This window comes from Hevea brasiliensis, chromosome 5 (genome assembly GCF_030052815.1).
Source record: "Hevea brasiliensis isolate MT/VB/25A 57/8 chromosome 5, ASM3005281v1, whole genome shotgun sequence".
NCBI lineage: Eukaryota > Viridiplantae > Streptophyta > Magnoliopsida > Malpighiales > Euphorbiaceae > Hevea > Hevea brasiliensis.
This window is the reverse complement of record NC_079497.1, coordinates 85,502,118-85,529,306: the sequence shown is the minus strand read 5'-3', so window position 1 is coordinate 85,529,306 and position 27,189 is coordinate 85,502,118.

Below are 27,189 nucleotides of genomic sequence, written 5' to 3'. Positions count from 1 at the left end.
TGTAATTACTTGAATTAGGATAAAATTGTATGTGGGTGTTTGAGGTTTGATTATGAATTAGGGTTTGTAACCATGAATTTGGGGATTTTGTTTTAGGCTTGAAACTGTTCAATTGGCAGCCTTGATAAGCATGGTTATTGATCAATTTATACATATAATTGGTGATTTATAATGTTGATTAAGGTGACTAACAGTATAAGAATTTAATTGCATGTATATTATTGACTTTGAGACTTTAACATAGGGCTTTGAACCAATTATGAGTGATTAGTGAAACTACCCAAATTTGGCAGCCTTGAGGAGCTTAGGAGATAGGTAATTTCATGAATTAAATAGTGAATTATGGTGTCCATGGATACGTGGAAGTAAATTAGGCATTGATAGTTAAATTTTCATGTACTAGCCAATTGTTTCATGCGCATATTGTTGACCTTGACCAATTGAATTTAGGGTTTTGAATTGATTACTATAGACTTGTGTATACTGCTGGAAATTGATTGAATTGATATGAATGGGTGTTATTAGAAGTGCCATGAATGCATATTTGAAGTTTGGGAGATGGTGAAATGAATATTGGGAGTGTAATTTCTTTGCAGGTTGAGTACTTATTGATGGCAGTGTGTGTTTTAGGCCATAAGTGAAATTTTGTGACCCCAATTGGTATGAGGCCAATTGGAGGTAAAACTAGACCTAAAATGCATCAACTTTTATGGAGAAACCATGTCCAAAATCTGCCAAAAAAGTGACCAAAAGCCTGCCCTAATCCGGATCGCCATTTAGTGAACCTAGAAATTGACCAAATGAACAGTGTTCATTCATTTGGCCATATCTCTCTGTAAACAAGTCCAAATGACCTGAAATTTATACCATTGGAAAGATTATACATAGGGCCATAACTTTTTTGAAGACACCAAAACCCAAAAATGCCATTAATCAAGTCAAATGGCTTGCCTAATTAGGGATACTAAAACTATCCAGAATTGAAATTGCCCAGAATTGCTAAATAAAGACTACTTGACTAGTTTTTGTAAAGAAGCCATAACTTGGTCCATAGAACTCCAAATTCCCCGAACTAGTGCCAAACTTTCAATAAGGCATAGGCCTACAATAATGGTATTTTGACCAGAACCCAGAAATTAAGGGAACTGAGTCAATTAACTTGATTAAGTTGGCATACCAAATCTATAAATGGTATAAATGATAATTAACTCCAGAACAGTGTTTTAAGCATAACTCCCACTAGAAGTCTTCATTTAAAATGAGCCATACCATTCTGAAAAGCTAAGAAACAGACCTCCAACTTTGTTTTAGACATTTTCCTCAGCTTATGAATGTAAGGGGCTTAAATATTGAGTCAAAGTTGCTGACATAATTGAATCCTGTTACTATAAGACACTTGAGTTTATATCAATAATTTGACTATGAATAATCCTACAAAACTTGAAAAATCACAATAAAAAATTTTGAGTGACCATGAGACATAGGGAAACATATCCTATGAAGAATAGTAGACCTGAATATGGCAGTAACCTACTCAAATAAAATTGGCAAAGTATAATATCAAAACTGCCAAGTAAGGGAACCAAGATTCAGAATTAACCTAGTTATGGTTATTTGACCATAACTTGAGTTATACAAATCCAAATGACATGATTCAAAAAGGAAAATAAAGACAAGACATAGAGGAACAACTTCCATTGAGGAAATATGTCCAAATAGTAGCCATAAACCACTCAAATTGATATGCGAAGTTAAGATATTGGAATTGAGCCTAAAGAAAGATTCTAGGGATAAATTATTGACTTATTCCTAATAAGTCACTACTTGCTAAATTGCATGAAATAGATATTTGGGACACTCTCCCACTACAAATTGATATGAAAAGTCTAATAAGATATTAATAATGCTTAATTGCCCAAAGTAAGCCTAGGCTTATGTATATTGTATGGATAGATTGGTATACCAATTAGGGACTACATATAGCAGCACTGCCTACAAGAATAATCATTGATCGAAAAAGTATGTCTGACATGATTGTTCTACAGGCTATATGCCTTCCCGTTGGCCATTGTGCCTAATTATACTCTGGCTTTAAAAGCCTGCCCGTTAGCCTGGTGCCTGACATGACAGTTGTATACAGGCTAGACATATGGCTGTCTAACCAGTATACTCCCGTGTATCCAGCATTTATAGTCTGTTATAGGATACTTGGGCACTGTTAAAATTTAATTGAGATTGAAAATATAAGAAATGACCAGAAAAGATACTATTAAATTAAATCGTTTCCAAAGTGTAGAAAATTCATAAATAACTTAGAATTTGTGGAGCTTCGCATAGAATAATTATTTTAATTATTTAATTTATATTTCTCTTAAATTATGCACCACTAAGCAAATTACTCAACGCGTTGGTTTTTCCATCGCGTAGGTACTGGAGATCAGCAGTCACCACAGTAGTATCCTGACCACAGTTGACCAGATCTGCATACAATCTAGAGTTCACCTCATCAGTGTTTTGTATTTTGGTTGGGCCCATGTATAGACTAGTATTTTTGTTCATTGTGTATAAGCATGATGTAATTACTAGTTGGTATGTAAATAAAGATTGTAATTATATATTTTGGATTGTAAATAAAGTTATGAATTTTTGTATATGAATTTCTATGTGAATGAATGAATGAACTTGAAATTGTATAAGCAAAAATAATTTGATTTGACATGTAGATATGTGAGATAAACATGAAATTGTTAATAAAAGGTAACTAATGGAATCTGCCAGATGTTAATTAAACAAAGGAGGTTCTGCCCGGGTATCCACAGAAATTAAATTGTGAAAAAAAAGGTAAAAAAAAAAAATTTCACCACATGTTATCTATAAGTTTAAAATTAACAATGAATAGGACGGTATAAGATAGGGTGCTCTGGCACCGAATGTGACACTCCTCGCTTGGCTACACTGTAGAAGGGTGAGGTGTATCAAATTTTAGTGGCGTCAGAGTAGAGGTTTAGGCAGTCCTAGACCTAGATAGATATAAATAGATAGAGTGCATCACATGCATGGGCCTTTAAAATAGAGTTGAGGTGACACTAATGCAGATATGTTCTTTGTCTATTTTATAGGATCGATGGCATATGATCCTTCAGAGCACGGGCCTCCTAAACCGATAGAGGAGGAGGTATAGAGTCACGCACCTGCACCTACTCCTAGTAGGGAGCGAAGCAGCAGAGTAGAGTCATCACATGGTACTGTAGGGAGAGCATAGTAGGCCTTCCTGGAACAGATAACTCAGCTGCTCCATCAGGTCACCAGAGCCATTCCACAACCATAGCCACCTCTACCTCCACAACCACAGCCACCGCCACCACCACCACTACCTGTACAGCCACCACCACCCCCACAACTGTAACCTGTACATAGATCCCCATTAGAGAGACTAAAGAAGTATGGGGTAGTTGACTTCAAGGGCAAGAAGGAGGACGATCTAGCCATAGCAGAGTATTGGCTAGAACGGACAGAGAGGGCTTTGTAGTAGCTACACTACACCCCAGAGCAGCAGTTGGAGTGTGCTCTATCCCTATTATAGGAGGAAGCATATAGATGGTAGGTGACTGTATTGAGAGTGGTACAACCTGCATAGATCACCTAGGAGTTCTTTCTGGCTAAATTCAGAAAGAAATATATTAGCCATGTGTACTTGGAGGCTAGAAGGAGAGAATTCCTAGCATTGAGACAGAGGCAGCTTACAGTCTCCAAATATGAGCGGGAATTCGTGAGACTTAGTGGATATGCATTGGAAATCATGCCTACAGAGGTTGATAAGTGTAAAAGGTTTGAGGATGGACTAAATGACAAAATTTGACTGATAGTTACATCTCACCACTTCACAGATTTCTCTTTGTTAGTAGCATCAACCCTGGATGTGGAGAGAGTCAGAAATGAGGAGTAGTCTAAGAAAGACAGGCAATGTAAGAGGGGTTCTAGATCTGGTCAGTCTTGGTTCAGTAGCCACTGGTAGTAAGAAACCTAAGGAGTCTCAGGGCCAGACTCAAGGTCGAGGTAAGAGGCAAAAATCTTGGTTTGCTCCTAGGAGAGGATGACAGTCTGGTGCATCAGTGGGAAGTTCACCTGGTGCAGTTACACAGGGATTAGCCCCGATGCTAGTTTGTGCACATTGTGGGAGGCCCCACCAAAGAGAGTGCAGACTGTTGACTAGTGGATGTTTCAGATGTGGGTCTACGGATCACTTCTTGAAGGATTGTCCATAGAGGAGTGCTAATGTTCCCACTGCTCCACACCAGATAGTGAGACCTAGCCCGGTAGCACAGAGGGGTAGAAGACCTGCGAGGCCTAATACAGCTGGTACATCACAGAGGCCTACTGCAGAGATAGCTCAGAGGCAAGAGACTAGAGTAGCACTCCTATGCTTATGCTATGAGGGCCTGAGAGGAGCCAGAACTAGCAGAAGTCATTAGAGTTACATTTTCTCTTTATGATATGTTAGTATGTGCACTGATTGATCCCAGCTCCACACATTCATATGTGTGCATCACACTGCCAATTGATAGAGGGGTACAGATAGAGGACTTAAAAGAGGACATAGAAGTTACAAACCCTTTAGGCCATAGTGTCATGGTGAAGAAGGTCTACAAGGGTTGTCCTCTGAAAATATAAAGGTGTGAGTTTCCAACTGACCTAATTGAACTACCATTCCATGAGTTCAATGTGATACTGTGTATGGATTGGTTATCACATCACTAGGCAATGGTAGATTATCAGTTGAAGAGGATTTCATTACAGATAATAGATAGGGATGAGATTATAGTTGTGGGTGAAGGAACGGGTTATCTTTCTACTATCATATCAGCCACAGCAGCCAGAAGACTGATAAGGAAGGCCTGTGACGCTTTCTTAGCACATGTAGTTGACACTAGGAAGACTAGCCCAAGCAGGCAGGAGATCCCCACAGTACGTGAATTTTCGAATGTGTTTCTAGAAGAGTTACCAGGTTTGCCACCTGATAGAGAAGTGAAGTTTGTTATAGTGGTTATGCCCGGTACTGCACCGATTTCTATTGCTCCGTATAGGATGTCACCCACTGAATTAAGAGAGTTTAAAGTTTAGTTACAGGAGCTACTAGATAAGGGTTTCATAAACCTTAGTATGTCACCCTGGGGAGCACCGGTGTTGTTTGTAAAGAAGAAAGATGGTACACTGCAGCTTTGTATAGACTACCGGTAGCTGAATAAGGTGACTGTGAAAAACAAATATCCTTTGCCATGGATAGATGACTTGTTTGATCAACTGAAGGGAGCCAGTGTGTTTTCCAAGATAGATCTCAGATTAGGCTATCACTAGCTAAAAATGAAGGAGGCAGATATGCCTAAAACAGCTTTCAGGACCCGGTATGGACACTATGAGTTTCTAGTGATGCCATTTAGGCTGATAAATGCACCAGTTGCTTTTATGGACTTAATGAACCGCATCTTTCATCCCTACTTAGATCGGTTTGTTGTGGTCTTTATAGATGATATTCTAGTGTATTCTAAGAATTGGGAGGAGCATGATGAACACCTGAGAGTAGTACTACAGACACTGCGAGAAAAGCAGTTATATGCCAAGCTGTCCAAGTGTGACTTCTGGTTGGATGAGATATCCTTCCTTGGACACATTGTATCAGCAGATGGGACCAAGATAGATCCAAAGAAAATTAAAGCAATAGTGGAATGGAAGCCTCCCAGAAATACAATAGAAGTCAGAAGCTTTTTGGGGTTAGCAGGACACTACAGGAGATTTGTGAAGGGATTCTCCCTTATAGCAGCCCCATTGACTAAGTTGCTACACAAGAATGTCAAGTTTGACTAGAATGACAAATGTCAAGCCAGTTTTGAGAAGCTAAGGACTATGCTCACAGAAGCTCCAGTGCTGACACAGCCAGAGTCTAGAAAAGACTATGTGATCTTCAGTGATGCCTCTCAAAATGGGCTTGGGTGTGTTCTGATGCAAGAAGATAAAGTAGTTGCCTATGCTTCCAAATAGCTAAGGCCACATGAAAAGAAATACCCAACACATGATCTGGAAGTGGCTGCAATAATATTTGCACTGAAGATACGGAGGCATTACCTGTATGGTGAGAAGTGTTATAACTACACTGATCACAAGAGTCTGAAGTATTTGCCAACCTAGAAGGAACTCAATCTAAGACAGAGGAGATGGATTGAATTCCTTAAGGATTATGATTGTGTGATCGACTATCAGCTAGGAAAGGCGAATGTAGTGGCTGACGCACTGAGTAGAAAGTCCATGATGGCTTTAAGGGCATTGAATGCTCAGTTGTCTGTAGCACAGGATGTGGTACTTTTGGTGGAGTTGCATGTAAAGCCAATTTTGATATAGCAAATACAAGAAGCACAGTTAAGCGATGAAAAGTTAGTAACTGTAATGGGCAGAGTTAAAGAGGGGAAGGAGACTAACTATAAGTTGAAAAGAGATGGATGCCTATATTATAAAGGCACAATCTATGTACTAAGAGATGAGGAACTGAAGAAGAATATCCTGAAAGAGGCACAAAGTAGCTTCCATGCTATGCATCCCAAAAGTACTAAGATGTATCATGACCTGAAGGCACAGTACTACTGGCCTAGAATGAAGAAAGAGATTGGTGATTTTGTGACTAGATGTCTGACATGCCAGTAGGTCAAAGCTAAGCATCAGGTTCCATCAGGGTTGTTGCAACCTATATCCATACCAGAGTGGAAATGGGACCACATCACCATGGATTTTGTGACTGGGCTACCATTGACACATATGGGTAATTATGGACAGATTAACAAAGTCAGCCCACTTCCTACCTATTAGAACTGACTATTCACTAGAAAGACTAGCAGAGATCTACATAGCTGAGATAGTACGGTTACTTGGAGTTCCAACATCGATCATATCTGATCGAGAACCTAGGTTTACCTCGAGGTTTTGGAAGAAGCTACAACAATCATTAAGCACTCAACTGCACTTTAGTACAGCTTTTCATCCTCAGACAGATGGACTAGTTGAAAGGGTGATTCAGGTAACCCTTAGAACTTAGTAAATAATATAAATGTTAAAAGATTGATAATAATGACATGACATAAATTACATGATAGGTATTGGAAGATATGCTTTGGAGCTGCATTATTGACTTTGAAGGAAGTTGGGAGAATTATCTTCCCTTGGTAGAGTTTGCTTATGATAACAGCTACCAAATCAGTATAAAAATGGCTCCTTATGAAGCATTGTTTTGGAGGGGATGCAGGACTCCCTTGTGCTGGATAAAAATAGGTAAGGAGAAAGTAGTGGGCTCGGATCTAGTGAGATAGACAGAAGAAAAAGTAAAGCTAATCAAAGATAACCTGAAAGCCACCTCAGACAGAAAGAAGTCATATGTTGACCTGAGGAGAAAGGATATAGAGTATATGTAACACCCCTATGTTCGGTAGTGCGTTCTACTGTTCCGGTGACCAGTATTGTCCGGACAGCTAGGATGCCTAGAACTACACTTAGATATGAGTGAGGAGACATAAAATAATGAAATACAAGAAAATAAAATACAAGAAAAACAAAGAAAAAATAATAGCAATGAAATGTAACCAAGTTAAACGAGCCGAGAACCTTAGCAATGGCTAACCGCACCAGAAAGTTGCGGCGTGGACTTTTGACTAGCCCTGGACTGCGGGGAACCTTGGAAAATATTTTTAAGACTTAAATAGACATCTATTGAAGTATAAATGTCATTAGAAATATCAAAGAAAAATTAATTAACTAGTATAAAGAAAAAGTGAGAAATCAAAAAACGGACAAAACTCAGTGTTACCAAAAACTCGGGAATGCAACCCAAACAGGGGCATTGTGGCTATTTAACACCCCAAGTTGTCTTTTTACCTAAATTTCCATTAAAAATAAATAATATTACACTTGGAAAATGTCATGAAAAATTAAATTGGTGGTACATAAATTAAATAGCAAAAGTAAGGAGTTAAATGTGGAATTTGGAAATTTTAGAATAAATAAATAATAAATCTTCACTTAGTGGTCCACTAACTCCACTTAAGTGGACCATTAACCTTCATTTGGACAGAAAAACTTCATCTTCTTCAACCTCTCAAATACCAACCAAAATGCTCCCAAAGAAATTCCTCCATGGCCAAATTCATGCAAGCTTCATTCTCCCATGATCCAAGCCTATTTTCTTGCATTTTCCTTCACTAAAGTTGTTCTACACAACTTGGGCAGTAGATAGACAGCAAGAAAATTAAGTTTTGGTGAGGTTTTGAAGAGTTTCAAAAGTGGTAAGTATGTATTTTTTAATATTGTTTCATTAAAACTTGAATAGATGTTATGGGTAGTTGAATTATGGAAAGATTTTTGAAGTTTGATGAGTTAAGGGAGAGGTATATTTTTGGTAGCCATGGAACTTCAATGAGAGCAATTTATCCTTGCATGTAAATGGTAGATTAAAGTGTTGATGTAAGTGTTTATGTGTGTAGGAATAAATTGGGTGATGTATACTAAATGTATATGTGAAAGTACACTTGATTTTGAAAGCTTGGAAGCTAATTGGAGAGATGTACAATTCGGCAAACTTGAAGTGTAGACCAAAAAAATGTTGTTTCATGGTTTGGTTTATGGAATTTTATTATTGAATTATGGTGCTTGTTATGGCAGCATGCATATGTGTATAGAGGTTTGAGTTTGGACATGTAAATGAGCTTGTCATGTGGTTAAATTGTTTGTAACTTGTACTTGGAAAATTTTGTACTATAATGTGCATATTGAGTGTGGTTAAAAGCTGCTAAGATGACCAACAATGTGAAGTAAAATGTGTTAATGTTATGGTACAAACTAGAATTGGCATGGATGTGTAACTTGGTAAATGTTGAATGTGTCCTTTGGTATGTGATAAAGAGTGTGCAGCAGGGCAGTGTGTGTTTTGGCTTAGAACCCTAAGTGTGTGACTCTGATTGGTATGAGAGCAATTGGGGGTGAAACTAGGCACAAAAAGTGCCAACTTTCATGAAGGAAGCTTACCAAAATTCTGCCTAAAAGGTGACTTGAAAAATGACCAAATCCGGATTAGTGCATTGAAAGCCTGAAAATTGACCATTTGGGCAGCAATTAGTATTTTAGTCATAACTCACTCAAAAGAGGTCCAATTGACCTGAAATTTTTATCATGAATAGTTGAGTCATATTCTACAACTCTTATGAAGACACCAATACCCATAACTGGCCGAACCAAAAGTGACCTAAAAATGACTAAAGTAACCATTTTGGTACATTCTGTCCAGCATTGGTAGATTGACCATAACTTAGTCTACGTTACTCAGAATGACCTGAAATTTTGCCCCACGTGCAATAAGACATAGACCTACAAGTTTGTACTTTAGATCGAAGCCCAAAAATCGAGGGAACTAGGTCATCCAGCTAGGTCAAATTAGTATACTGGAATCCAACAAATTGTAACAAAATGCAACATACTTGGAAATGAATTTGGTAATATGTACCAATACTAAAAGGCTACTAATGTGACATATTGGTAACATTATAACCTAATTCACCTAGGCTACAGGGTCAACATCTTAGGTTGACTAAGGAAATAATAGAATTCAATAAATTACGTATTAAGTTTTATTCTTAGAGACAGTTTAAATAAGTACTGAAACACTTCAAATTGTGTGTTTCAGTTAGCAAAGACTCAGAGAAGGGGAAGGAAACACTGAGTCAGAGCTAAGAGACAGTTATCAGAGATTTGTGCACAAAAGTTATTTCTTTTGAAATTATTTATTGAAATAAATTATGACTATTTGTATATTATTGTTTTAAATTATGAAAAATTATTTGAATGATATTTGATGGACACTTATTGATTGAAAAGCATTGTATATGGTTTGAAACCACAACTATCATGTATATTGATTGAATTCCTCGCTAGCTTGTCTAATGGGACGAATTGAATTCTCTCTCTGGCTGAAGTGTTGAGGTGTGTGCCTGTTGAGGACGAATAGAATGAGTACTCATATTATTGCTAGCTAGCTATGTTATTCCTCATTAGCCATCGGCTTTTGGGACGAATTGAATTCCTCACTAGCCATCGGCTTTTGGGACGAATTAAACTTTAGATCATGATTAAGCTGTGTGAGTGTGATTTATGGATATTCATTGTGATATTGTGAAAAGGGAGTTTAAATTTTTATTGACATTCACTGTCTTTTGAATTTAACTACGTTTTGATTTATTGAGATTTATTATGATATTGTGAAATGGAGTTTAAATTCTTATTGACATTCACTGTCTTTGAATTTAACTATGGTTTTAAGTATCCACTATTTATGATTAGTGAATTAAAGTTGTATTTGGTAAATGTTGTGCACCCCTGATACATTGTCTTAGCGATAGCTTTTCATTGCTATCGTAGGTAGACAGACTGACAGGGCAGCAGACTAGGCTGCTAGTACTACACTGAGAGATCATCGGGTATATTGAGTATACCATATTTTGCATTTTGTATTGTAATGTATGTTCACTGTATGTATATAGTGTTCTTGGTTTTGAGCAGTTGTAAATTAAAATTGCACATTGAAGTTGTAAAATAAATTGTACAAATGTTGAGAAACATATTGTGTTGATTAAATGTTGGAGTTTGAGATTGAGAAATATAATTGAAGTGCTTTTTATAGGTTTTTAAAGAACTATTTTATTCAAAATACAGATGGCACTCCTCCAAAATTTTTACAGAAATTAATAATAATTCAAATGTGTTAGCTGTTTCACTTCAGTTCAAAAAAAAAAAATTTTAACACCTGTAAATAGTGCTCACCCCTGTAAAAAGAAGTAAGAAAAGTTTTAAAATCCCTTGTAGTGTATTTAATGGATTGTCAGTAGATGAAGTTGGTAATTCATTAGGTATACTATGGTATCATGTTATGCCTTACAGAGGGGTAGGGTGTGACATGTTTTAAGGGTATCAGAGCTAGTTTTAAAATTCTATTTTCGCCTGTAATTTGAATACTCTTTCTTCATAGTACAACTGCTCAATGTCATTGTTTGATACATGCAGTACATTACATTATAAATATGCAATAACGGGAGGAAATCTCCTTGTGTTATTTGTTCAGGAGGTCTAAGATCCTCGCGTTGACTATGGAAGAGGGTGATTGTTCAGTCGATCAATCTATAGAGGCTGAGGTACAAAGGGACACCCCATCCCTACACAATGTGAGTGCTAGCATCATTGATTGTATTGCTGTTCCTTGTAGAAAAATGGACTTTGAGGTGCTAGTAACAACTCCGCTAGGACAAGAGGTCAGGGTCAATAAAATGTATAAGGATTGTCTTTTGGTGATCCAAAGACACACTTTTCTATCTGATCTCATTGAATTGCCCTTCAGAGATTATGATATCATCTTGGGTATGGATTGGTTAGCTAGGCATCACGCCATGATTGACTGTAGGTTGAAGATAGTCACTTTTGGTCTCCTTCAGTACAGTGATGTGATAATACATGGGGAGAGGCAGTTATTACCATCAAACATCATTTCGGCTGTACTAGCCAGAAAAATGATCAGAAAGGGGTGTGAAGCGTACTTGGCACATGTGGTAGACACCCAAGTGGGGAGTCCAGTATTGAGGGACATTCCTACAGTATATGACTTTCCAGATGTGTTTCCTGATGAATTGCTAGGATTACCTCCAGAAAGAGAGATGCAGTTTGAAATTAATGTTATGCCTGGTGTGGATCCAATCTCCATAACACCATACAGAATGGCACTAGCAGAGTTGAAGGAGTTGAAGGTACAGTTGCAAGAACTACTTGAAAAGGGCTTCATCCACCCTAGTGTGTCACCTTGGGGAGCGCCAGTATTGTTTGTTAAGAAGAAAGATGGCACTCTTTGCTTATGTATTGACTACTGGCAGTTGAATAAGGTGACAATAAAGAACAGATATTCATTGCCTCGCATTGATGATCTGTTTGATCAGTTGAAGGGTGCAGCTGTATTCTCCAAAATTGATTTACGATCTGGTTATTATCAGTTGAAGATGCAAGAGTAGAGTATTCCAAAAACTACTTTCAGAACTAGATATGGCCACTATGAGTTTCTAGTGATGCCATTCGGGTTAACAAATGCTCCAGTTGTTTTTATGGATCTGATGAACACTATCTTCAAACCATATATGGACCAATTTGTGATGGTGTTTATTAATAACATTTTGATTTATTCGAGGAATGCAGAGGAGCATGACAGACATCTGCGGATTGTACTGCAGACTTTAAGGGAGAAACAACTATACGCTAAATTATCGAAATGTGAATTTTGGCTGAAAGAAATCTCCTTCTTAGGACATGTTGTGTCAGCTTAAGGGATCAAGGTAGATTCCAGCAAGGTAGAAGCTATCCTTAATTGGAAGTTGCCCAGGAATATCATAGAAATTCACAGTTTTTTGGGTTTAGCTGGATATTACCGTCGATTTCTAAAAGGGTTTTCTATGTTATCTTCTCCACTGACCAAGCTACTTTGGAAAGATGTAAAATTTCAGTGGACAGATAAATGCCAGCAGAGTTTTGATGAGTTGAAGAGGTGTTTGACTGAAGCTCCAGTCCTTACTTTACCAACACCGGGTAAAGAATACACAGTTTCTAACGATGCTTCTCACAATGGGTTAGGCTGTGTACTGATGCAAGATCGAAATGTCATTGCTTATGGATCACGCCAGCTGAAACTGCATGAGAGGAACTATCCAATACATGATTTGGAGCTAGCAGCTATTGTTTTTGCTCTAAAGATCTAGAGACGCTATTTGTATGGGGAGAAATGTTACATTTACACAGATCACAAGAGCTTGAAGTATTTTGGCACTCAGAAGGAATTGAATTTGAGGCAGAAGAGATGATTAGAACTCATTAAAGACTATGATTGTTTAATAGACTATCAGCTAGGGAAAGCAAATGTGGTGGCTGACGCCTTTAGTCGCAAGACTATGGCAAGTCTCAGAGTTTCTCCTTTGTCCATGGTATATGAATTGAAAGCACAGCATGCCAGTTTAGAAATTGATGATGAGGGACAGACAGTAGTTGCATGGCATGTACAGCCAGTGTTGATTGATCATATCAGAATGGCTGCTCAGAATGATGAAAAATATCAGAAGCTACTGAAAGAAGTCCAGTAGGGCAAGAAACCTGAATTCTCTGTGAGAGATGATGGTTTACTACTACATTAGGGCTGAATGTGCATTCCTAATGATGTGGAATTGAGACAGATCATTATGAAGGAAGCACATGAGTCTCCTTTTGCTATGTACCCTGGTGAAACTAAAATGTACAGAGAGCTGAAAGAGCATTACTGGTGGATGGGTATGAAGAGGGATATAGCTGAATTTGTTTCCAAATGCCTAACTTGTCAGCAAGTCAAGGCAGAACATCATGTTCTAGCTGGTTTGTTACATCTATTGCCAGTACCAGAGTGGAAATGGGAACGGATAACTATGGATTTTGTGATGGGACTTCCAAGGACACAGAATAGTCATGATGCAGTATGGGTTATAGTTGACAGACTCACCAAGTCTGCTCACTTTTTGCCAATTCGGATGGACTATAGCCTGGAGAGATTGGCCAGATTGTACCTAAATGAGATTGTAAAATTGCATGGAGTGTCAGTATCGATTGTATCTGACAGAGATCCTAGGTTCACTTCTAGATTCTTGAGTAGTATTCAGAGAGCCCTAGGAACTAGATTGGACTTCAGCACAGCATTCCACCCACAGACAGATGGCCAGTCTGAGAGGGTAATTCAGATACTGGAGGATATGCTACGGGCTTGTGTGATTGAGTTTGAAGGTAGTTAGGATACACACTTACCTTTGATTGAGTTTGCTTATGACAACAGCTACCAATCAAGCATTGGGATACCTCCATATGAAGCTTTGTATGGCAGAAAGTGCAGAACTCTCCTATGTTGGGATGAAGTTGGTGAAAGAAAGATGATTGGGCCAGAAATTGTTCAGCAGATAAAGGAAAAGATCAGATTGATCAGAGATCGACTCAAGGCTGCATCAAACCATCAGAAGTCCTATGTTGATCTGAAGAGAAGAGATATTGAATATGCAGTGGGTGATATGGTATTCCTTAAAGTTTCTCCTGGGAAGAGGATTATGAGATTTGCCAGAAAGGGGAAACTGAGTCCTCATTTCATCGGACCATGAGGTTCTGGAAAGAGTGGGTCCTTTGGCATATCGGCTAGCATTACCTCCAGAGCTAGAAAGAATACACAGTGCCTTCCATGTGTCCATGTTAAGGAGGTACAGATCTGACCCATCTCATGTATTATCAGTTGAAGAGATTGAAGCAAATCCAGAACTCTCATATGAGGAAGAACTCATAGAAATTCTGGCTTATGAGGTGAAGTAGCTGAGGAATAAATAGATACACCTGGTTAAAGTGTTGTGGAATCATCATTCAGGCCAGGAAGCTACTTGGGAACATGAAGAGGATATGAGGAGACAAAGACCACAAATTTGTTCAAAAGCGATGCTGTAAAATTTCGAGATGAAATTTATTTTAAGGGGGGGAGAATTGTAACACCCCTATGTTCGGTAGTGCGTTCTACTATTCTGGTGACCAGTGTTGTCCGGACAGCTAGGATGCCTAGAATTACACTTAGATATGAGTGAGGATACATAAAATAATGAAATACAAGAAAAGAAAATACAAGAAAAATAAAGGAAAAATAATAGCAATGAAATGTAACCAAGTTAAATGAGCTGAGAACCTTAGCGATGGGTGACCGCACTGGGAAGTTGTAGCGTGGACCGTTGACTAGCCCTGGACTGCAGGGAACCCTGAAAAATATTTTTAAAACTTAAATAGACATCTATTGAAGTATAAATATCATTAGAAATAACAAAGAAAAATTAATTAATTAGTAGAAAGAAAAAGTGAGAAATCAAAAAACGGACAAAACTCGGTATTACCGAAAAATCGGGAATGCAACCCGAACAGGGGCATTGTGGTCATTTGACACCCCGAGTTATCTTTCGACCTAAATTTCCATTAAAAATAAATGATATTATACTTGGAAAATGTCATGAAAAATTAAATTGGTGGTACATAAATTAAATAGCAAAAGTAAGGAGTTAAAAGTGGAATTTGGAAATTTTAGAACAAATAAACAATAAATCTTCACTTAGTGGTCCACTAACTCCACTTAAGTGGACCATTAACCTTCATTTTGACAAAAAAAACTTCATCTTCTTCAACCTCTCAAAGACCAGCCAAAATGCTCCCAAAGAAATTCCTCCATGGCCGAATTCATGCAAGCTTCATTCTCCCATGATCCATGCCTATTTCCTTGCATTTTCCTTCACTAAAGTTGTTCTACACAACTTGGGCAGTAGATAGGCAGCAAGAGAATCAAGTTTTGGTGAGGTTTTGAAGAGTTTCAAAAGTGGTAAGTATGTATTTTTTATTATTGTTTCATTAAAACTTGAATAGATGTTATGGGTAGTTGAATTGTGGAAAGATTTTTGAAGTTTGATGAGTTAAGGGAGAGGTATATTTTTGGAAGCCATGGAACTTCAATGAGAGGAATTTATCCTTGCATGTAAATGGTAGATTAAAGTATTGATGTAAGTGTTTATGTGTGTAGGAATAAATTGGGTGATGTATACTAAATGTATATATGAAAGTACACTTGATTTTGGAAGCTTGGAAGCTAATTGGAGAGATGTACAATTCGAAAAACTAGAAGTGTATACCAAAAAAATGTTGTTTCATGGTTTGGTTTATGGAATTTTATTGTTGAATTATGGTGCTTGTTATGGCAGCATGTATATGTGTATAGAGGTTTGAGTTTGGACATGTAAATGAGCTTGTCATGTGGTTAAATCATTTGTAACTTGGACTTGGAAAATTCTATACTATAATGTGCATATTGAGTGTTGTTACAAGCTGCCAAGATGACCAACAATGTGAATTAAAATGTGTTTATGTTATGGTACAAACCAGAATTGGCATGGATGTGTAACTTGGTAAGTGTTAAATGTGTCCTTTGGTATGTGATGAAGAGTGTGTAGCAGGGCAGTGTGTGTTTTGGCTTAGAACCCTAAGTGTGTGACTCCAATTGTTATGAGACCAATTGGAGGTTAAACTAGGCACAAAAAGTGCCAACTTTCATGAAGGATGCTTACCAAAATTTTGCCTAAAAGGTGACTTGAAAAATGACCAAATCCAGATTAGTGCATTGAAAGCCTGAAAATTGACCATTTGGACAGCAGTTAGTGTTTTGGCCATAACTCATTCAAAACAGGTCCAATTGACCTGAAATTTTTACCATGAATAGTTGAGACATATATCTACAACTCTTATGAACACCAATACCCAAAAATGACTATAAGCAAGTCAAATAGCTTGCACAATTTTAGGTCCAAAAATTGGCCGAACCAAAAGTGACCTAAAATTGACCTAAGGTGATCATTTTGGTACATTCTATCCAGCATTGGTAGATTGACCATAACTTGGTCTACATAACTCAGAATGACCTAAAATTTTGCCCCACGTGCAATAAGACATAGACCTACAAGTTTATAGTTTTGATCGAAACCCAAAAATCGAGGGAACTAGGTCGTCTGGCTAGGACAAATTAGTATACTAGAATCCGACAAATTGCAAGAAAATGCAACATACTTGGAAATGAATTTGGTAACATTTACCAATACTAAAAGGATACAAATGTGACATATTGGTAACATTAAAACCTAATTCACCTAGGCTGCATTGATGGTCAACATCTTAGGTTGACTAAGAAAATAATAGAATTCAATAAATTAAGTATTAAGCTTTATTCATAGAGACAGTTTAAATAAGTACTGAAATACTTCAAATTGTGTGTTTTAATTAGCGAAGACTCAGGGAAGGGGAAGGAAACACTGAGTCAGAGCCAAGAGACAGTTATCAGAGGTTTGTGCACAACAGTTATTTCTTTTGAAATTTTCAATTGAAATAAATTATGACTATTTGTATCTTATTGTTTTAAATTATGAAAATTTGTTTGAATGATATTTGATGGATACTTAATGATTGAAAAGCATTGTAAATGGTTTGAAATCACAACTATCATGTATATTGATTGAATTCCTCTCTAGCTTGTCCAGTGGGACGAATTGAATTCCCTCTCAGGCTGAAGTGTTGAGGTGTGTGCCTGTTGAGGACGAATAGAATGAATACTATATTATTGCTAGGTAGCTATGTTATTCCTCATTAGCAATCGGATTTTGGGACGAATTGATTTCCTTACTAGCCATCGGCTTTTGGGACGAATTGAACTTTGGAACATGATTAAACTGTGTGTGTGTGATTTATGGATATTCATTGTGATATTGTGAAAAGGGAGTTTAAATTCTTATTGACATTCACTGTCTTTTGAATTTAACTATGTTTTGATTTATTGAGATTTATTGTGATATTGTGACATGGAGTTTAAATTCTTATTGACATTCACTGTCTTTGAACTTAACTATGGTTTTAAGTATCCACTATTTATATGACTTATGATTTGTGATTTAAAGTTGTATTTGGTTAATGTTGTGTACCACTGAGACATTGTCTCAACGATAGCTTTTCATTGCTGCCGCTGGTAGACTGACTGACAAGGCAGCAGATTAGGCTGCTAGTACTACACTGAGAGATCATCGGGTATATTGAGTATACCATATTTTGCATTTTGTGTTGTAATGTATGTTCACTGTATGTATATAGTGTTCTTGGTTTTGAGTAGTTCTAAATTAAAATTGTACATTGAAGTTGTAAAATAAATTGTAAATTATTTTAGTTTGTAAATATTGTGATATATTTCTTTTATCTTAGCCTTGGAAAACACTGAAAAAAAATTTATTGTGGATTTGAGTTGACAAATATTCAGAAACATATTATGTTGATTAAATGTTGGAGTTTGAGATTGAGAAATATAATTGAAATGCTTTTTACAGGTTTTTGAAGAACTGTTTTATTCAAAATACAGATGGCACTCTGCCAAAAGTTTTACAGAAATTACTAATAATTCAAATGTGTTAGCTGTTTCACTTCAGTTCAAAAAAAGATTTTAACACCTGTAAATAGTGCTCACCACTGTAAAAAGAAGTAAGAAAAGTTTTAAAATCCCTTATAGTGTATTTAATGGGTTATCAGTAGACGAAGTTGGTAATTTATTAGGTATACTACGGGATCATGTTATGCCTTACAGAGGGGTAGGGTGTAACAGTATAAGGTTGGTGATAAGGTGTTTCTCAAGGTATCATCTTGGAAGAAAGTGCTAAGATTTGGTAAGAATGGTAAGTTAAGCCCTAGGTTTATTGGTCCATACGATGTCATTGAACGTGTGGGTCCAGTAGCCTACAGGCTAGCTTTACCACCTGAGCTGGATAAGTTTCACAATGTATTCCATGTGTTGATGCACAGAAGAGGCAACTTGGGAGAGCAAGGACACAATGAGGCAGCAGTTTCCTCAGCTCTTCACATCAGGTAAATTTTGAGGATAAAATTTTATTTAGAGAGGAAGAATTATAATGCCCTCACCGTAGGTAGTCCGTACATCCTACTGTTCCAGTGACTAACGTCTGTTTGGACAGTCGAAATGTCAGAAACTACATTTAAATGATAGTGAGGGGACATAAAATGATGGTTTATATGATAAGAGAATGCAAGAAAAATTAAGGAAAAATAAAAAAGATGAAATTCAATTAGGTTAAAAGAACCGCGTCCCAGACCTGCGAGGAACCCCAGGAGAAAAAAAATTACTGGAGTTTAATTAAAAATTTACCGAGGTGTAAACGACATTAAAATGTCAAAGAAAGTTTAATTAATTAGTAAAAGTGAAAATAAAAAATAAAAATACACAGTGTAAAAAATTTAAGGAAATGTCCAATGGGTAATTCCGAAAAAAGAGGGATCAGAAACCTCATCAGAGCAATTTCGCACATTCTCATCGCTCGTGACCTGGTCGGTCCGACAGCTAGAATGTCTGGAAAAATATTTAGACTAGAGTGACGAGTCATAAATAACTCAAATAAGTATAAGAAAAATTAAGGAAAAATTTTAGAAATAAAATACAACCAAGTTAAATGAGTCGGTGCCCCAGCGATGGGCAACCCAGTGGGAAGTTGCGATTCTCGCAACTAGGAGCCCTAGACCCAGGAAAAAATTCATAAAATAATTTTTGGGACTCCAGAGAAGGGTCATTGAGGTTCCTATGGCATTAGAATGCCAAAAAAATACTTAGAAAAATTTTTCAATCGGTATAGACAATTTTAGTCTGTCAAGCCAAACGGAGGGCATTTTGGTCATTTCGTCTTCGGAGATGATTTTTGACCAACTTTTCCAATTAAGTAAATAATTATTATGACATAAAATAGGAATAAATATTGATGAAAATTAAATTAAAAATGAGTAAAAGAAAGAAGAAAGAAAGATAAACCGACAACTCGGTAAGAGCAAAATTTGGTCAATTAAATTTGAGGGTCCAATATTGACAAAAAATGATGATTATTAATTTAATGAAGCTAAATTAATTTAATTAATTGAAATTATGAAAATTAAAAATAATTATTGAAAAGTCATATTATAATGATTATAAACTTCAAAATAATTTCAAATTTGCCATTCTACTTATTTACCATATTGCCATTAAATATTTAATTATTATATAGGCTAATTATTGAACATGTGTGTCAGATTGGATAGTTTAGCATGCCAATAGGGTATTGTTTTAGCAGTACTGCGAAAGGCTTTATGCCTGTATTCATGGCTTTATGCCTGTATTCGTGGCTTTATGCCCGTATTCATGGCTTTATGCCAACATTCATGGCTTTTATGCCCCATTATGTGTTATCATGGCTTTTTAGCCATACTGACTGCATACGTGGTTGACGTTCTGCGTCCCATGGTATGACGGCCCGAGGCACCGCGGTGTCCAGTGCCAACGACCCGTTATCCAGTTTAGTCAGCCTGTCATAGGTTACTTGGGCAGTGAAATTTATTGAGATAAGTTAAGAATATTAGCAATTAAAAATATTATAAATTAAATAAAATAAATGAGTAAGATGACCTAAAATAAATTATGATATTTATTTATTAGAAAGAATCGAAATGAACTGGACAGATATTAAAATTTACTTATTATGAGATAATCTGAGACAACCTAGCAAGTATAGAGAAAATGCTAAAAGATTAGCAAAGAAAATTATAACATAAATAAATATTGCAAATGTGACTTATATAATAATATAAGCATAAATTTATTATTTTCAGATCATTTTTCTTTGTACATTATTACTGTACATTAGCGAAGTAAACACTTTCAAAGAAGACTAAATTAGGATAAAACATATTAAATTTTAGAAACCGCATGTGAAGTATAAATAAATCTTAATTATTTGAATTATGTTTTATTTCTATCTTTATTTGTATATTATTTCCTTATTATAATATTGCACTACTAAGCAGCAATGCTTAGCGCGATGGAATTGTTTCCTTCGCGCAAGTACTGAAGCTAAAACCCAATGGACGTTTGACCGGAAATTTTGGGAGTTTTGATATGCAGAGTGTCAAAGCTTGTCACCTCCTCAGCAATGCATATAGATAGGGCCCATATAGATCATATTTTGTATTTTGTATAAAATGCCAGATATTGTATTATAATGTAGATTATGAACAGGTAATTAATAGGAATGCGATGTAAATTAATTAATTAGCTTTTTCATATGTAATTAATTTATATATTATGTAAATTATGAAATTTTGTAATTATTTTGTAAATTATGTAAATTAAGGAAATTTGAAAATTCGGCTTATGTAATTTGAGAATGTTTACACATGAATTGAGTATGAATGGAAATGTATGGAAATGATTATGAAATTGAAATGCATGGATGAGATTTGAAATATGAGAAAATTATGAGAATGATTGATGAGATAAGTATGATTAGCATGGATAAGATTTTATTTTGAAAATATTATTGAATTTCAAACAGGTGAATATTGAAATATGCCAAAAGATAATAAAATAGGAGAAACTCCGCTGGTTTCTCCGTCGAAAAATAATTAATGTTAAATTAAACGAATTCAAAATTATTAAAAAAGATAAAATAAGATAAGTTAGGGTGCTCCGGCACCGATTGTAGCACGCCTTGCTCGGCTACACTGTAGTCGGGTGAGGGGTGTTACATTTATTGGTATCAGAGCACGGTTTAGGTGTTCTTAGGCAGAGATAGATAGAATGAGATAGTGTGCATAACATGCATTGCATTCATATGAGTTGAGGTGACACTAATGCATATCTGTTTTCTTGGTTATTTTAGGTTAAGGTATGGACTCAGAATCGCAGAGGGCAGTGGAAGAAGAAGTAGTAAGTCGTATCCCGACTGGGAGTGATATTGGAAATCGGGGAGATCCTACTTTACCAGTGCAAGAGGTGCTTGTACAACCCCAACCGGCCTTGTTTGAGCAGATAACTGAATTCTTTCGACAGATGACTGGGGTTATTCCACCTCCGCCTCAACGAAAATCACCTCTAGGAAAAATTAGGAAATATGGAGCTGTAGATTTCAATGGTAGAAAGGAAGATGATTCTTCAGCGGCTGAGTATTGGTTAGAAAGGACTGAAAGAGTCCTGCAGCAGCTCCATTGCACACCAGAACAGAGTTTGGAGTGTGCAGTTTCATTGTTACAAGAAGCTGCATATCGATGGTGGGATGTCGTAACCAAGGTAGTGCCACCAGCCGACGTAACTTGGGAATTCTTTCTGATAGAGTTCAGAAAGAAATATATTAGCTGTGTTCATGAAGAGGAACAGAAGAGGAGTGGTGATCAGCAAAAGAAGAAATTTGGACAGTCTAGTAACAAGAGGCCAAGAGAGCAGTTAAGTCAGACATTTGATCAAAGTAAGAGATCCAGACCCAGGCCTATACCCAGAAGAGATCAACTAGAAATACTAGTAGTGAGTGCTCCAGGATTAGCAAGAAAATGTGGCCATTGTAACAAGTGGCATAAAGGTGAATGTAGGGGATTGACTAGAGCCAGTTATAGATGTGGAGCCATAGACCATCATCTGAAAGATTGTCCTAAAAGGAATTTACCACGGACCTAGACAGAGGTTGTGGAAGGACCAAGTATAACAGTAACACCACTTCCAAATGTCACCCAAGCCGGAGAGGAGCAAAAATGTGACACCCCTTACCCGTGTACAGAATATCCGAGTAAGCAATGTCACACGGTGTATCGGCACACTCTATTTTACCTTAATCAATTTTTGTTATAGTTTGAATATAGTTTATGAAATATAATTTATTTAAGCCATTTATCGAAATTATTATTTATTTGAGGTTCCGAAAATTTTATAGAAAATCCGGCAAAGTACCGGCTAAAAATGGAGAAAACAGTTCTTCGGAACCTGTGAAAAACACTTCCAATATTCATATCTCATCACTCTCAAATTCCAAGATCAAAATCTCAACATTTTTCAATTTCATTTCTCAATCATTCATCTAATGTGATAATCAAGTACAATTCACAGATAAATATTCACATTTTTCATTCACCAACACAATTTTCATTATTTACATGAACATCAACATACATTAGATAAATCCAAATACATATGAGAAAATAAAAAAAAAAATTTAGTTACAAAATACAAAAATGAAACCTAGTGTCCTACCAATGCACTGTGGAGGGTGAGGTGACACGGACACTATGCAGAGCTGCAGGATGGACTCACCCAGTCTGCGGTCTACTGGGCTCACGATCAGTATCTCCAGAACCTAAGCGTGGCAAAGGCAACGCGCTAAGCAATGATGCTTAGTGTTCAATAATAAAATAAAAGAAAATAGCAGAAAATAAATATGTATTGAATGTATATGTCTTATTTGTTTTGTATTTGTTATATTCATTTATTTCTTTAACTTTGTCCATTTTCATTCATTTGGTTGCCCAAGTAACCTATACTGGACGACTGGACTGGATAAACGGGTAAACTGGCACTGGGTATCAAGTACCTCGGGCCATCACACCATCGGTCACATATGTATCTCCCTGTGTGCAACAGAACAGCTAACAAGCTGTAAATAATATAAGGCACGAGGCCAAGTCTCAACACAATATCAAAATGGCTAAAAGCCATAAAATCACAGAATGGCATAATGCCATGTGCATTACTGCTAACTGAACCCTATTGGCATGCCAAACTATCCAAACCAATCTTGTTAGGTATACTAGGGCATTTGATACTTTAAAATTCTTCAATTTGTGAATTTCAAGATTTGGTGTCACTATTCACTTCATTAGTCAACAAAAATGTTGACTTTTGGATAGAAAATAGGTGTATTGGTTTTAACACTCCCAATGTACCACATTTTTCATTTAAAACTTGTTGGAATTAACCACGAAATCCATTTCCAAACTTAGCACTAAGGGGCTGAATTTTCAGTTTTTGTACCATAAATTTACTGTTCCATTAGGGACTGTTACAGTCGAAATTTGAGGAAATGGTAAACATGAAAGTTGTTTCTTATTTTGTCTAGTTGAATTTCGTTTTTTGAATCACTCCATTTGGAGTTTTGTAGCTCCAGATATGGTCCAAAAACCACAGCTGGCCGGATTGGAAAACTGCAGAATTTACCAAATCTACAGTACAATAAACAGTGATTGTGAGTGCCTTGTTGGACAGGTTATGGTCATAATTTGGGGTAGGTTTCTTCATGAAAGTTGTTTGTCTATATCTTATCTTGTTTCTGTAAAACTTTCAGGTCAAATGGACCATTTTACAGTGATTTATGGCCAAATGAACAGCTACTGTTCATTTGGTCATTCTGCAGAATCTGCTTGCAGGGTATCCGGATTGGGGCCAACTTTTGGTCCACTTGCTTTGGTCTTTTGGGCATAGTTTCTTCAGCAAAATTGTGCCATTATATGTCTAGTTTCATGTCCAATTAGCCAAACACCAATTGAACCTACACAGCCAAAGATATGGCAGTCCAAACAGGCTGGACTCACAGCCTCCCCTACTGCCCTCACTAGGCAGCATGCCAATTCAGTTTGTAATACTCTAATTCACTTCAAATTATGGTCAACTTACCTCAAATGGTCACTAATTGACCATTAGAATGTTCACTCACCATTTCATAAGCAAAGTCCAAGTTTCACTCCCAAAACCCTAACCCTAATTGACCAAGCCTCCAATTCATGCATCCCACTCCTAATTTGCTATACTAATCATATAATTTATAAGAGGGGTAGCAATATGTCACTTTAAACCAAAGATTTCTCCTAACCCTCACTCATGTCAAGGCTGCCAAAACTTCATGGAATATAACCATGCTTCATTAATTCAATTTTTGTCAAATTTTTAACTTAACTTAGCTCAAATTCATGATTAGAAAGATGTAAAAGCAAAGGTTATGGCACTAACCTCTTTGGTGATTTTCTAAGCTTGTTCACACCTCACTTTCTTCCACTTTCTTTTGTTTTCTTGGCTGCCAAACACTTCTCCTTGATGTGGGTATAATTTTTTGTGAAGGGAGGATAAGGTTTTGAGGTGAATTGAAGTGGGAAATGAAGCTTAAGGGAGCTTTAATGGTGGTTTGGGTGGAAGGGAAAATGGGTTACGGGAAATGGAAGAGAATTGCAGAAATTGTGTTTATTATTTTACTTCATTTTAGTTATATTTATCTCATTTTAATTGGCTTGTCAATTTCTAATTGGCGGGAAGCTTTTTAATGATGTCATCCTATGTCATAAATCTAATTTAATTCCATTTTCTTTTTCTTTTCTTTTCTACTAACTTTAAATTAATTTTTTATCAATATTAATTCATATTTTATGTCATAATAATTATTTACTCAACTGGACAAGTCGGCCAAAAATCACCTCTGAAGGCGAAATGACCAAAATGCCCTCCGTTTGACTTAACGGGTCAAAATTGTCTGTACCGATTGAAAAATTTTTCTAAATATTTTCTTGGCATTCTAATTCCATGGGAACCTCAATGACCCTTCTCTGGAGTCCCAAAAATTATTTTATGAATTTTTCCCCGGGTCTAGGGCTCCTAGTTGCGAGAACCGCAACTTCCCTCTGGGTTACCCATCGTTTGCGCACCGGCTCATTTGACTTAGTTGTATTTTATTTCTAAAATTTTTCCTAAATTTTTCTTATTAATATTTGAGTTAATTATGCTTCCTCACTTTAGTTTAAATATTTTTCCGGACGTTCTAGCTGTCCGGACTGACACTGGTCACCGGAACAGTAGAATGTACGGAGTTGCTGTAACACCCCCGGTTGCATAGCCTGGTAGATTCCACTGTTCTGGTGATCGGTGTCGGTCCGGACAATTAAGGGGATTAGGACCACACTTAAGACAACTTAAGAAGCCATAAACACAAATAAGACAACTTAAGAAGCCATAAACACAAATAATTAGTAATGTTTAATTAGTTGACTATAAATAAGAAAAACAGAACATAAGAAGTTAAACGAGCCGAGAGTCATAGCGATGAGTGACCTCCTCGGGAACGACTGCGAAGTCATTTTAAACTCAAATTTCGAACCATAAAAAGTGACACTGCGGTCCTTAGGACCCTTATGAACACAGTGGAAAAAAGAAAATCACGAAAAAGAACTGTTAAGCCAGTCAAATAATTAGGTCAAGGAGCCGGAAGAAATATGGAATTATTTGCAAACCGGGATGAACCGGTGAGGGGCAATTTGGTCAATTGACCCCGAGAGCTGACTCCTGACCTAACTGTCAAACAAAATCGGAGAAAAGAAAATTTTAGAATCGAGAATTAAATTAAAGAACTAATAGAAAAAAAAAAGAAAAAAAAGAAAAAAAGAAAGAAGATGGAAAAGTCAAAGTGATGACATCATGTATGATGTCATAAAGGCTTAACTGATTTATTTTATTAATTTGGGGATTTTTGGTCTTCAAAAAGGGGATAAGATTAAAGAAAAGAAAAGAAAAAAAAATTAAAACACAAATCTTCTTCTTCCAAAACGTCACTCTCTCTCCCTCACCCTCTCCCTCTCCACAAACTCCATTAAAGCTCAATTTTGAGCTTGAAAATCATAAGTTTTCACCATAGAAAAATTAGCCACCATAGTTAAAGCTTATCTAGGCAACTTGAGAAGAGGATTGATCAAGAAAGAAAAAAGGAAAATTTGAAGGAAAGGAGGAAGAAAATTGCTACACAAAGGTTAGTATGCTAAACTCTTTATTTATCCATTTAAATGCATATGTGATGGTTGAAAGTGAGCTTAGAACTTGATTAAATGAAACAAACATGTGAGAATGACCATTGCTGAAATTTGGCCTGGTTGGGAGGAGTATGGTTTGCATGAATATGATGCAATTGAATGAGTTTAGAAACTTTACATAGTTAAATGATTAACAATTAAACCATTATAAGAAGTTAAAGGCATGAAAATGATGAGTTAGGGTTTTCAATGCTAGGGTTTATGAACCATGTAACACCCCCGTTATATAGCCTGGTATATTTCACTGTTCCGGAGACCGGTGTCGGTCCGGACAATTAATGGGATTAGGGCCACACTTAAGACAACTTGAGAAGCCATAAACACAAATAATTAGTAATGTTTAATTAGTTAACTATAAATAAGAAAAACAAAACATAAGAGGTTAAACGAGCCGAGAGTCACAGCGATGAGTGACCTCCTCGGGAACGACTGCGAAGTCGTTTTAAACTCAAATTTTGAACCGTAAAAAGTGACGCTGCGGTCCTTAGGACCCTTATGAACACAGTGGAAAAGAGAAAATCATGAAAAAGAACTGTTAAGTCAGTCAAATAATTAGGTCAGGGAGCCGGAAGAAATATTGGATTATTTGCAAACCGGGATGAACAGGCGAGGGGCAATTTGGTCAATTGACCCCGAGAGCTGACTCCTGACCTAACTGTCAAATAAAATCGGAGAAAAGAAAATTTCGGAATTGAGAATTAAATTAAAGAACTAATAGAAAAAAAAAAGAGAAAAAGAGATGAAAATGAAAAAGTCAAAAGTTATGACATCATGCATGATGTCATAACTAAAGTAATAAATTGAATTATTTAATTTGGGAATTAGGGGTCTTCCATAAGCCAAAAAAAAAAAAAAAACGTGTAAAGG